Source organism: Pangasianodon hypophthalmus, chromosome 4, assembly GCF_027358585.1.
Source record: "Pangasianodon hypophthalmus isolate fPanHyp1 chromosome 4, fPanHyp1.pri, whole genome shotgun sequence".
In the NCBI taxonomy this organism is placed as follows: domain Eukaryota; kingdom Metazoa; phylum Chordata; class Actinopteri; order Siluriformes; family Pangasiidae; genus Pangasianodon; species Pangasianodon hypophthalmus.
This window is the reverse complement of record NC_069713.1, coordinates 3,130,366-3,143,277: the sequence shown is the minus strand read 5'-3', so window position 1 is coordinate 3,143,277 and position 12,912 is coordinate 3,130,366. Positions and strand designations below refer to the sequence as shown.

Genomic DNA, 12,912 nt, shown 5'->3' with positions numbered 1-12,912 from the left:
CCACGCTTCCACATTCAATGGAAAAGCAGAGTTCCTGATGTCTTGTAAGCAGCTGTTATCTGCCATGCTGCAAAAGCACAAAGGAGGGGAAACCACTCCCGCCCGCTTTTGGACAGAAGACCTTTCGAACATGATGCCCACTACTGTACCAGTCACGTTCAGGGCCTCATGTTCGGGCTGTTCCTACAGGACCTGATACTACAGAGATGACAGCTGGTCGCTTATTGCAGTGAAGCTCAAAAGGATCAGTTTGTTTCTGCCCGGTTTCGAACCGGGGACCTTTCGCGTGTTAGGCGAACGTGATAACCACTACACTACAGAAACTACAACAAGCCACCCGGCTAGCTGATCCCTGGGTTTTGGGGAAGAGAAAAGAACATCTCCATGTCGTAGGATCACTCGAGATGGATTTTAATACCTGGTGTCAGTGTTTTGTGGAGAAATGTGAGCCTTTTGGCCTTCCACAATCCTGTGCAATTCATACACGCGCCTCTCTCTGCTCCAATTTTCTCTCTTGACGCTAATACAAAAGTAATACAAACACAATGTCTTCCCTCTTCTGAAATAACCACTGAACACTTCATTCACACTTACGAGTTCAAATAAGTCAGAGATTTCTCCTCTTTTCAGATGCTTACTACTGTACACAGAGCAAACAATAGCTGGCGTCTAAATTTTCAAATGAAAAAAAAAAACACTTAACAGATTAGCCTTGCATCAAATTTGTAGTGTTACAACATTATACACAGCAGTAAAAATATCTTACAGGAACTACGGAAATTAAATAACAGAATTCACTAAAAACACATTTGGAATGTGAACTTTAAGCTATGAACTTAAAATGTATTTGACTAATAGCTGGCTAGTTTTCTCATACTTAGCATAAAACCCAACAGGGTGGGTGAATTACTCAGAGTGCGAATATATCTTTAAATGTAGAACTTAAGGTTTAAAAAACAACTTAGAATTTACTTACCTGATACAAGAAATGGATATGTATTCCGCCAATAAGCTTTAATTCTTCCAAAATAACCAGTGAACACTATATTCACCTTTGTGAATTCAAACTAACAACTGCCAACACACAATGACGTCATACACAAATCTGTATCAAAAGCAGGATTGTTGCTGACGTCTGCTCAAAAAGGCACTAGGCTCTTTTTTTTTTTTTTTTTTTAAATAAGGTCACTATAGGGGTCTAAAAGTTTCCAACTCTACCAACAAAGTCTCTAAATTGGCAACATTGCAGCTTTCCTGAGGCAGAGTGTGAACAGTGTGTTGCACTTAACCTAACAGATGGCTCAGCTTTATAATTATCATTGAAATACTTTTAGTCTGGCAATGCATCTGAATGTAATTTAAAAGTACTATATAAATAACATAAATTTAACTCTTTCTTTTTTTAATGAGTGGCTTGCACTAGCAAACCCAAAGACATTTATGCATGGTAAGAACTTTGAAAAGCAAGAATTAAAAAAAAAAAAAAAAAAAAATCAATGAGTCTGTCCCTACAAATAACCACAAATTGCACACTTCCCAGAAATAATTTTTCATCTCTTGACGCTATTTTCCACAATCCCGTACCATTTATACACGCGCCTCTCTCTGCTCCAATTTTCTCTCTTGACGCTATTTTTCATATGAAAACAGAGATGGAAGCCCTGGGGCTCTGGCCAAGATCACGACTGGTGAGACATCCTATGAACATGGTTTCCTTGTAGCGTTATCCATGAAGTATGAAAGAGCCCACCTGGCCTACCTGCTCAATGTGCAGAACATCAGGGATGCTGAGGCAGGGCTGTATGGACAGAGGACTATCACTGGGGCACTGAGGAAGGATGACACACCAGCACCGTTTGGGGGTTATCAGGACACTGATGGGTGGCATGGGGTGTCTGTGACTGCACACTATCTGGTGGAGTGCCTTCTTCAAGAATATCAGCGGCAGGAGGCAGCTCTCACTCAGGTCCTACAAGGCACTTTTAGACAGGTGTTCAGGTCTGATCACACAAGCAAAGTTGCTAGCAAAGTGACGCTCGCATCTGGCACAATGTCATCCTATGCTGTGATGAATGAGACCTGGATGAGTCTGAGAGTGAGCAGTCCTTAGAGTCAATGTACTGTGGGCTGGCCAAACGCTATAGTGCTGCTGGTATCCCCAAGGCCAAGTACCAGTGGGTGGACAGGTATGAATCATCACATCACATCACACATCGCATCAAGTAGTGTAAGCGAAGGTAATGAATATATTTAACTGAATTTTTTTATTTCCCTTTTGTGTACTCAGGGACTGCTGTGCTGTTTTCAGAGTCATGGACCCAGCACCTTATGAGCACTTGCAGTGGGATGCCTGGAGGACCACTGAAGCTATCGTGGCAGAGGTTACCGCACGGAACCTCAAGAATTTATGTGCCTCTTGTCTGAAGTACAATGAGGGCATCATTGTAAAACTGGATTTATTTCACTGTATGCGGCGGCTCACCAGGGAGTGTGTGTCAGAGCACCATCCTCTGTACAGCTCCTTCTGCCATTTCCTCTCTGCTGCCTTCTCTGTAGTGGATCAGAGTGACCTAGAGAAATTGAAAAATGCATACAAATTCTGTGGTATTGAGCCTGCTAATCCCACAAAGCAGCATATCAGAGAGGAGTGCAGGACAAAAGTTCCACATCCCAGAGAGCTGGTCCAGAGAGTGGAAGAGGTACTTCAGCATTTCCATCTCGCAAAGGATCCCAACAACATCCTCCTTTTTAAACCCTCAATGCTAAAGGTCTGGTGGATTCAGCATATACACATCCTTAGAGGCTGCCTGAGTGACCCTGAGGTGGAGGAAGGAATTCTTTACAGACATGGGGGAACATTACAACTCAATCATGTAAAGGGTGAAGGAGCTGCTGTGCCCATTTGGATCCCTGTCAGAGGCACCTCACAGCAGGAGGGGTTTCAAGCTCAGTGGATAACAGGGAATCGTGTCTCTCCTGAGCTGTTCCAGGCACAGGGAATGACTGGAGTGGCACGCTGGAATTATCAGCGGCTGGTGAACCTCAAGCAACCGTGACACATCCTACCTGCAGTGTTTCAACCTGTGTTAATGATGGAGTTAAACGGGTCCTCTGTGAGAGTGACAGGGCAGCCCAAATATCCAGCCTTGCATACCTCCAGCAGGGACACAGGAGAGAAGTTTGGCCTTATTTTTTTTAATTATTTGTCTTGTGTATTTATGAATGTGTTTTATCTTGCTTGTATTTATAAATTTCTTAAAACTCTTAGTCCTTATTTACAATACATTTTCAACACCTTACTATAACACATTCTGTATATATTCTTTAGAAAGTTATTTTAATTTTGACGAACTTCTCCTTTAACAGATAATTTTACGCATTGAAAGTGTATAAAAATAGTAAATGTTGAAAATGTCTCTTTAAAAAGGTTACATATTATAACTACGCAACATACAATACAATAAAAATATACTAAAACATGATCAAAACATTAAAATGTTGTATGGTGTTTTCATTGTAAATATAAATATATAAATATCTGAAACATTAACTACTAATGACGACGCCCCCATCGATAATTGTTTATTAATGATAATTTTTACATTTTGCACACCTTACGCAAAGAAAACTCTTAGCAAATGACTTATTTTTGTACTTCATATTGTTTTAATATGTTTATCATATTTTAGGGACTCTACATTAAAAAGAAGTAAAGATCAGGTTTTCGCCAAGGTGGGATTCAAACCGCGGTGAGATAAACATGATAACCACTACACTACAGAAACAACAACATACCTGTCACCTAGCTGCTGCCTGGGTTCTGGGGAAGAGAAAAGAACATGCTTGAACATTTGCTCAGTAGAGCATTGGTGGTATAGTGGTGAGCATAGCTGCCTTCCAAGCAGTTGACCCGGGTTCGATTCCCGGCCAATGCAGGACCTTTAGCCTGTACATGCAAGTGCTGTGTGGAACAACAGAGCAGAGAGGAATCAACTATATGAAAATCACCTGCTTCAGCATCCACTCTGCATGCTTGCAGCAACTCTTCCTGCTTTCCACTTGCATTGGTTGTTAGCGATTCAGAATTACGTTGTTTTCCACCTCGGCACGTTCGACCCATGATCAATCAATCAATGCTCTTGTCTTCTTGGGCAACAAAAGCACCACGCTTCCACATTCAATGGAAAAGCAGAGTTCCTGATGTCTTGTAAGCAGCTGTTATCTGCCATGCTGCAAAAGCACAAAGGAGGGGAAACCACTCCCGCCCGCTTTTGGACAGAAGACCTTTCGAACATGACGCCCACTAATGTACCGAAACTGTTCCAGTCACGTTCAGTGCCTCACTTTCGGGCTGTTCCTACAGGACCTGATACTACAGAGATGACAGCTGGTCGCTTATTGCAGTGAAGCTCAAAAGGACCAGTTTGTTTCTGCCCGGTTTCGAACCGGGGACCTTTCGCGTGTGAGGCGAACGTGATAACCACTACACTACAGAAACTACAACAAGCCACCCGGCTAGCTGATCCCTGGGTTTTGGGGAAGAGAAAAGAACGTCTCCATGTCGTAGGATCACTCGAGATGGATTTTAATACCTGGTGTCAGTGTTTTGTGGAGAAATGTGAGCCTTTTGGCTTTCCACAATCCTGTGCAATTCATACACGCGCCTCTCTCTGCTCCAATTTTCTCTCTTTACGCTAATACAAAAGTAATACAAACACAATGTCTTCCCTCTTCTGAAATAACCACTGAATACTGCATTCACACTTACGAGTTCAAATAAGTCAGAGATTTCTCCTCTTTCCAGATGCTTACTACTGTACACAGTGCAAACAATAGCTGGCGTCTAAATTTTCAAACGAAAAAAAAAACACTTAACAGATTAGCCATGCATCAAATTTGTAGTGTTACAACATTATACACAGCAGTAAAAATATCTTACAGGAACTACGGAAATTAAATAACAGAATTCACTAAAAACACATTTGGAATGTGAACTTTAAGCTATGAACTTAAAATGTATTTGACTAATAGCTGGCTAGTTTTCTCATACTTAGCATAAAACCCAACAGGGTGGGTGAATTACTCAGAGTGCGAATATAACTTTAAATATAGAACTTAAGTTTTAAAAAACAACTTAGAATTTACTTACCTGATACAAGAAATGGATATGTATTCCACCATTAAGCTTTAATTCTTCCAAAATAACCGGTGAACACTATATTCACCTTTGTGAATTCAAACTAACAACTGCCAACACACAATGACGTCATACACAAATCTGTATCAAAAGCAGGATTGTTGCTGACGTCTGCTCAAAAAGGCACTAGGCTCTTTTTCTTTTTTTTTTTTTTTAAATAAGGTCACTATAGAGGTCTAAAAGTTTCCAACTCTACCAACAAAGTCTCTAAATTGGCAACATTGCAGCTTTCCTGAGGCAGAGTGTGAACAGTGTGTTGCACTTAACCTAATAGATGGCTCAGCTTTATAATTATCATTGAAATACTTTTAGTCTGGCAATGCATCTGAATGTAAATTAAAAGTACTATATAAATAACATAAATTTAACTCTTTCTTTTTTAATGAGTGGCTTGCACCAGCAAACCCAAAGACATTTATGCATAAGAAAAGCAGAAATTAAAAACAAACAAACAAACAAACAAACAAAAAAAACCACACAAAAAACCAATAAGTTTGTCCCTACAAATAACCCCAAAATGCACACTTCCCAGAAATAATCCTGAGTGCATGCCATATGGAAAAACAATAACTTGTGCTCTTGTATTTGGCTGCATACTCTTTCTTGTACCCCTGCTGTTGCTAAATGCAATTTCCCCACTGCGGGACAAATAAAGGAATGTCTTACTCTTACTCTTAAAACTGTGCAATAACATTCAATCAGTGCAACAACATAACAGTTGTCCATAAACTGTCTGTAATGCGTGGTTGATAAATGGCGGCCAGTACTCACCCGTCAATCCCATTGCAGTCTGGAGCAGTCCTTGACTCACAACAGCAGTTTTCACACCAGTGTGTTTAATTTTTAAATGGTAGGTTAAAGACATTGTCCTTTTGTGATACTTAAATTTGCCAAGTAAAAGGCTACAGACTACGACACTCTTGTCTATTGAATTGACTGGAAGTGTTTTAAAACAAAAATACCTGTGTAGTATGACTGATAGACACCCCAGTGTTGTGGAAGCGACTTTGAAACTGTAGATTTTCAAGCTACGAGCTGCTTATATTTTCAAATAGGTAAGCTACAGTCAAGCTATTCAGTTCAATTCAATTATTTGTATAGCACTTTTAACAATGGACCTTTTGCACATAGGCGAACATGTTCAGGCCCTCACGTTCGGGCTCTTCCTCCAGGCCCTGATACTACAGAGATGACAGCCGGTTGCTTATTGCAGCAAAGCGCAATAATGCCAGCTTATTTCTGCCCAGTTTCGAACTGGGGGCCTTTCGCACGTTAGGTGAACGTGATAACCACTACACTACAGAAACTATACGAAGATGCCTCAGGCTCTCAATCTAGGCTTGTTCCTAGAGGAGCGGCTGCTGCAGACAGCCACACTCAACACTCAGCCTCTGCAAAGCTCAAGCACAAAGTCTGTTTCTGCCCAGTTTTCGACCGGAAACCTTTCGCATGTGAGGCGAACGTGATAACCACTACAGTACAGAAACCACTGCGTGTCTGTCGGCTACTTGTTACTTGAGTTCTGGGGAAGAGAAAAGAACATCCACATGACCACCGACCACTCAAGTTGGATTTTAATACCTGATGTCAGTGTTTCATGGAGAAATATGACCCTTTTGTCTTTCCACAATCCCGTACCATTTATACACGCGCCTCTCTCTGCTCCAATTTTCTCTCTTGACGCTAATACAAAAGTAATACAAACACAATGTCTTCCCTCTTCTGAAATAACCACTGAACACTGCATTCACACTTACGAGTTCAAATGAGTCAGAGATTTCTCCTCTTTTCAGACACTTACTACTGTACAGAGTGCAAACAATGGCTGGCGTCTAAATTTGTCATTTATTTACTTGTTTATATTTATCATTTAGCAGGTTATTATTCAAAATAATATTGGAGGAACCATTCAGCAAACATGCAAGATTGACCATAATCACTTACTGATTATGATACATTTTTTTCTATTTTTTCTTTGATTTTTTTCAGTCCAATGATTAGATGTTGTTTCACAAAGCTCACTGTGTCACAGTGTTCTAAAATTTGTTTTCCTGCTGTAAACAAGTGCATGGATATGTATGCTCTGTGTGGAAGCCAATCTGATTGCCTGTTCCAAAATCATGGGCACTGACATGAATTAGTCCCTCCTTTGCTGTTATAATTGTGGCTGTGGGGATTTGTGTTATTCAGCTGCAAGAGCATTAGTGAGATCAGGCGCTGATGTTGGGATGTCGAGGAGGTCTGGGGTGCAGACGGTGTTCCAGTTCATCCCAAAGGTGTTCAGTGGGGTTGAAGTCAGGGCTCTGTGCAGGACACTCGAGTTCTTCCACTCCAACCTTCACACACCATGTCTTCATGGAGCTCGCTTTGTGCACAGGCTCATTGTCATGCTTGGAACAGGTTTGGGCCTTTTAGTTTCAGTGAAGGGAAATTGTAATGCTACAACATACAAAGACATTGTAGATAATTGTATGCTTCCAACTTTGTGGCAACAGTTTGGGGGAAAACCACATATAGGTGTGATGGTCAGGTGTTCACACACATTTGGGCATATAGTGTATCAGTTTCAATATTGCGTTTTGTGTGTGTGTTTGTATGTGTGTGTCCCTTCTCAGATTCTGATGCACGTGAAAGAGAAGTTGAGGTTCATTCAGGTGGAGAACCAGGCAAAGCGAGTGCGTTTTAATGAGCTGGATGCCTTGGTGCTGCAAGAGCAGGAAGCTCTGACGCAGACCATGCAGGCACGGGACATCCTGCGCTTCGACAACCTGCGTAAGCGGCAGGACTGTGGCCTGCTGGGAAACCCCACACTTCTACAGGACCTTGAGGACACAGTGGATGAGCATGAGGCACTCGAGAGACAAGTGGAGATGCTAAAGAGAAGCTGAAGAGACACACACAAGACCACATAGATACATACACACCTACATGTATAACACACATGCAGAAACGCAATAACATGGAGGCCCATTTAGCGTATTTATTTTGTAGAACAGATTTAGATTTTTAAGTATGTGTCATATTAACCAAGGTAAAGCAGTAGAATTTCTTAGAAAAAATATCACTGCACTTTATCTATAAGTTTCATCCACACTGTAACGTTACTATGTTTTTACATTCTGCGTCATTTGACTGAAGAGGGAAATGTGAAGAATTGCTGAAATAAAAACAGCTCTTAAAGATGTACTCTGAATGAATTTTTTGGTCCTTACTGTACATTTTGACTGATATGTAGGATTAAATTTATGGTTAATATCACTAGTTATGGTAATAAGGTAATGCAAAAGGGATATGCTATAAAATAAGATATGGTTATATTTCAGACTGTGTGCAGCAGGGGGTGCAATTTCCTCTCTCTCTCTCTCTCTCTCTCTCTCTCACAGTATATGCTTAGGTAAAGTCTGCCCACCTTGATTAGAGGATATTACATGATGTTTTGATCCCCTGCAAAATCTATACAAATATTAAGCTCAATATTTAAATGTATACTATATATCATGGACCCATTTTGAGAACCAATGGCATAAAAAAGTTAAAATAAAGATTAAATAAAGTAAATGAAACAGAAATGAATGCTTTAAGTCCTGTAAGTTGTGAGGTGGGGCCTCCATGGATCAGACTTGTTTGTCCAGCACATCCCACAGCTGCTTGATCGGATTGAGATCTGGGGAATCTGGAGGCCAAGTCAACACCTTGAACTCTTTGTCAGGTTCCTCAATCCATTCATGAACAATTTTTGCAGTGTGGCAGGGCGCATTATCCTGCTGAAAGATGCCACTGCCATTAGGGAATACTGTTGCCATGAAGAGATGTACTTCAACAATGTTTAGATAGGTACCGAAAATGTTCCAGGGCTTCACTTTTGGGCTGTGCCTACAGGACCTGATGCTACAGAGATGATCGCAGGTTGCTTATTGCAGCAAAGCTCAAAAGGCTCAGCTTGTTTCAGCCTGGTCTCGAACCAGGGACCTTTCACATGTTAGGTGAATGCGATAACCACTACACTACAGAAACTAGGCAATTCACGGCAGGGTCTCAATCTGGGTTTGTTCCTAAAGGAGCGGCTGCTGCAGACACCCGCACTCGATACTCAGCCTCTGCAAAGCTCAAGTAACAAAGTCTGTTTCTGCCCAGTTTTGGGCCGGGGACCTTTTGAGTGTTAGGCGAATGTGATAACCACTACACTACAGAAACCACAGCATGCCTGCTGGCTAGCTGTTGCCTTGGTTCTGGGGAAGCGAAAAGAACATGCTTGAACATTTGCTCAGCAGAGCCTGAAGGTTTGGCATGGCGTTGGTGGTATAGTGGTGAGCATAGCTTCCTTCCAAGCAGTTGACCTGGGTTTGATTCCTGGCTAATGCAAGGCCATTAGCCTGGATGTTAAGGTGCTGTGTGGACAGGCAGTGGAACAGCAGAGTGGGAAGGAATCAACTATATGAAAAATCACCTGCTTGGGCATCCTGTCTGCAGAGTGGCTTCTCTGTGTGAACTCTTTCTGCTTTCCACTTGCATTTTAGGTTCACGTCTAAATAAAAAAAACAGGCGTGCATCCATGTTCGTCTATGGTTAGCCAGAAGCTAGAGTGCAAACTGTGATGAGCGCTGTAAGTTTTCCTCAGACATCCAACTGTCTAGTCAGAGTTTTAGATTTAATAAGCAAATAAGTCTATATGTTGATGGATCTAAAGCAAATACTTGCTTATATAGTCTAACGCATTCCAAGGTCAGTGCCACTTTGTTTAGCTTTTCCTGGTTGGATGTGGGGAATTACAGGTTGCATCCTCAAGTCGAACGCATCAATGCTCTTGTCTTCTTGGGCAACAAATGCGCCACGCTTCCACATTCAATGGAAAAGCAGAGACTCCCTGATTTCTTGTAAGCAGCTGTTATCTGCCTTGCTGCAAAAGCACAAAGGAGGCTAAACTGCTCCCGTCCTGTTTTGGACGGAAGACCTTTTGCACGTAGGTGAACACGACGACCACTACTGTACCAAAACAGTTCCAGTCACATTTGGGGCTTCACTTTCGGGCAGTTCCTACAGGACCTGATACTGCAGAGATGACAGCTGGTCGCTTATTGCTGCTACCTGAGTTCTGGGGAAGCGAAAAGAACTTGCTTGAACATTCACACAGTAGAGCCTAAAGGTTGCATATCGTGTTGGTGGTATTGTGGTGAGCATAGCTGCCTTCCATGCAGTTGGCTGGGGTTTGATTCCAACACTAGGCCTGTGGCTTGGAAGTTTAAGTGCTGCCTGGACAGGCAGTGGAACAACAGAGCAGGGAGGAACCAACTATATGGGCATCCAGTCTGCAGAGAGGCTTCTCTGCATGCTTGTGAGAACTGTTTCTGCTTTCCACTTGCATTGTATGTGGTTTTTTGTGATTCGGACTGACATAATTTTCCACCTGATAAATAACATAAATTTAACCCCTCTTTCTTTTTTCAATGAGTGGCTTGCACCAGCGAACCAAAAGACATTTATGCATAGTTAGAACTTTGAAAAGCAGGAATTAAAAAAAAAAAAAAATCTATGAGCCTGTCCTTTCAAATATCAACAAACTGCACAGTCCCCAGAAAGAATCCTGACTGCATGCCATATGGAATTTCTTCATTTACCACACAAAGTATAAAATCCTCATCAACTGCATACTTGGTTTGCACATCCATATGGGTAATTTGATCCCAACTTGTTCTGCCTATGAGTGTTGGTGTATCAGAATTTGTCCTGTAGATTGAAACAAGGGAACAATTTATACATGAAATTCCACAAGAAACTTCTGTTTATATGTCTGTTTTTTTCATTATTTTCATTTAATTTATTTTCAGACAGAGGTAAAACTCTGAAGTTTTACGACATCTTCAGCACAGAGGAGTTTACACATTGCGGTTTCTTAGTAGCATGACAAGCTGCATTTTTTTTGCCTTAAGAAATTTAATAGCGAGAAAAGCGAGGCAGGTGAGGGAACGACTCTTTATAGCTGCTATAATGTAAATCAAAAGAGGAACTAACTTGTTTCACTGATGTTCCTCAGCATTGTATGTAAGTATAAACAGACAAAATGGTGCATATACTGATATAGCAATAATGATCTTTGTAAATGCATTCAGAATATGCATATCTTTTGTATGTATGTATTTGTATGTATATAGCCATCTATCCTTTTTTTTTTTTTTTTTGTCTTGTATTTGTGTTACTGTGAGGAAGACAGGGAACCAACAAGTGACAGAGTACAGAAAAGACAAAAGACAAAAAGATGAGACAAAAATTTCATTATGATTGTAGGTGTTAAAGTTGTTGATGTGCAGTTTGTATGCATTTAATGATTGGGGGCATACTGTAGTTAATGGTTCAGGGTGTGTGTGTGTGTGTATATGTAAGTGTGGGCAATTGTATGGATATCGGTATGAAACAAACAAAAAAAAGCAATAAAAATAGCCATAGTTATTACAATTGAGTGGGAAAAAGAGAGAGAAAAAAGAAATAAAATAAAATAAAATAAAATAAAATAAAATAAAATAAAATAAAATAAAATAAAATAAAATAAAATAAAATAAAATAAATAAATGAATGAATGAATGAATGAATGAATGAATGAATCTGATGGAGTCTGTCATGAAAAGAAGCTGCCAGGCCCAGGGCACACCCAGCATCCACCATTTTTGTCTGTTTGTGTCTATATTAGAAGTTCATATGTAAGTACTCTAATGACATATGGACTAATGCGATGCATTAAAAGAAGTGAGTTGTGCAATATGGAGTTGGTCCAGTCAGGGCAGAAGATCAAGTGGAGGCAAGGTGTGGGCATCCAGGGCTCACTCCACAGCATCACCCACCCCAGTACCCCAGGGGGGCCCATCTCACCACAGCCCACCAGAGGTACAAGACTAGGCCAAAAGATTTGCTTAATGAGCCTTAAGGCATCAATCAACTTGCATATTTAAACAGGGAAAAAAATTAGAGCGATAGGCTAATAATAATAACTAAATATCATAATAACAATGTTAATAACAATGGTAGGCACAGCAGCAGCCTCCGTAACAAGAATAATAATATTGATAACATCAATAATAATTAATGAGGTGAACAAACACAAGAACAAATAAGCAAACAATGAAGCAATATAATATCCTATTACTGGAAGAGTAAAGTTAAAGGGGAAAGAGGAAAAAAGTAACTAAAATATAATAATAATAATAATAATAATAATAATAATAATAATAATAAGGGATGTACGTGGCATCAAGTGGGATATATTGTCAGCAAGTGAACAGTCAGTTCTGGAAGTTGATGTTTTGGAAGCAGGAAAAATGGGCAAGTGTAAGGATCTGAGTGACTTTGACAAGGGCCAAATTGTGATGGCTAGACGACTGGCTCAGAGCATCTCCAAAACGGCAGGTCTTGTGGGGTGTTCCCAGGATGCAGTGTTTAGTACCTACCTTAAGTGGTCCAAGGATGGTCAACCGGGGAACCGGCGACAGGGTCATGGGCACTCAAGGCTCACTGATGCGTGTGGGGAGTGAAGGCCCATCTGGTCTGATCTCACAGAAGAGCTACTGTAGCACAAATTGCTGAATGAGTTAAAGCTGGCTATGATAGAAAGGTGTCAGTACACACAGTGCATTGCAGCTTGCTGTGTATGGAGCCACAGACCAGTCAGAGTGACCATGCTGACCCCTGACCCCTGTCACCTGCAGAAAGTGCCTACAATGGGCACA

At 40.9% G+C, this 12,912-nt stretch overlaps 5 non-coding genes across 5 annotated transcripts; 1 reads left to right on the top strand and 4 right to left on the bottom strand.

The window, feature by feature from the left end:
* Nucleotides 1–251: 251 nt before the first annotated feature.
* trnav-aac (transfer RNA valine (anticodon AAC)) lies at nt 252–324 on the bottom strand. The gene has a single exon. It is a non-coding gene; the product is annotated as a tRNA-Val (tRNA).
* A 3,539-nt stretch (nt 325–3,863) lies between these two features.
* Nucleotides 3,864–3,935, top strand: trnag-ucc (transfer RNA glycine (anticodon UCC)). The gene has a single exon. It is a non-coding gene; the product is annotated as a tRNA-Gly (tRNA).
* Nucleotides 3,936–4,425: 490 nt separating this feature from the next.
* trnav-aac (transfer RNA valine (anticodon AAC)) lies at nt 4,426–4,498 on the bottom strand. The gene has a single exon. It is a non-coding gene; the product is annotated as a tRNA-Val (tRNA).
* Nucleotides 4,499–6,431: 1,933 nt separating this feature from the next.
* Nucleotides 6,432–6,504, bottom strand: trnav-aac (transfer RNA valine (anticodon AAC)). Its single transcript has one exon. It is a non-coding gene; the product is annotated as a tRNA-Val (tRNA).
* Nucleotides 6,505–9,138: 2,634 nt separating this feature from the next.
* On the bottom strand, nt 9,139–9,211 carry trnav-aac (transfer RNA valine (anticodon AAC)). The gene has a single exon. It is a non-coding gene; the product is annotated as a tRNA-Val (tRNA).
* Nucleotides 9,212–12,912: the final 3,701 nt, after the last annotated feature.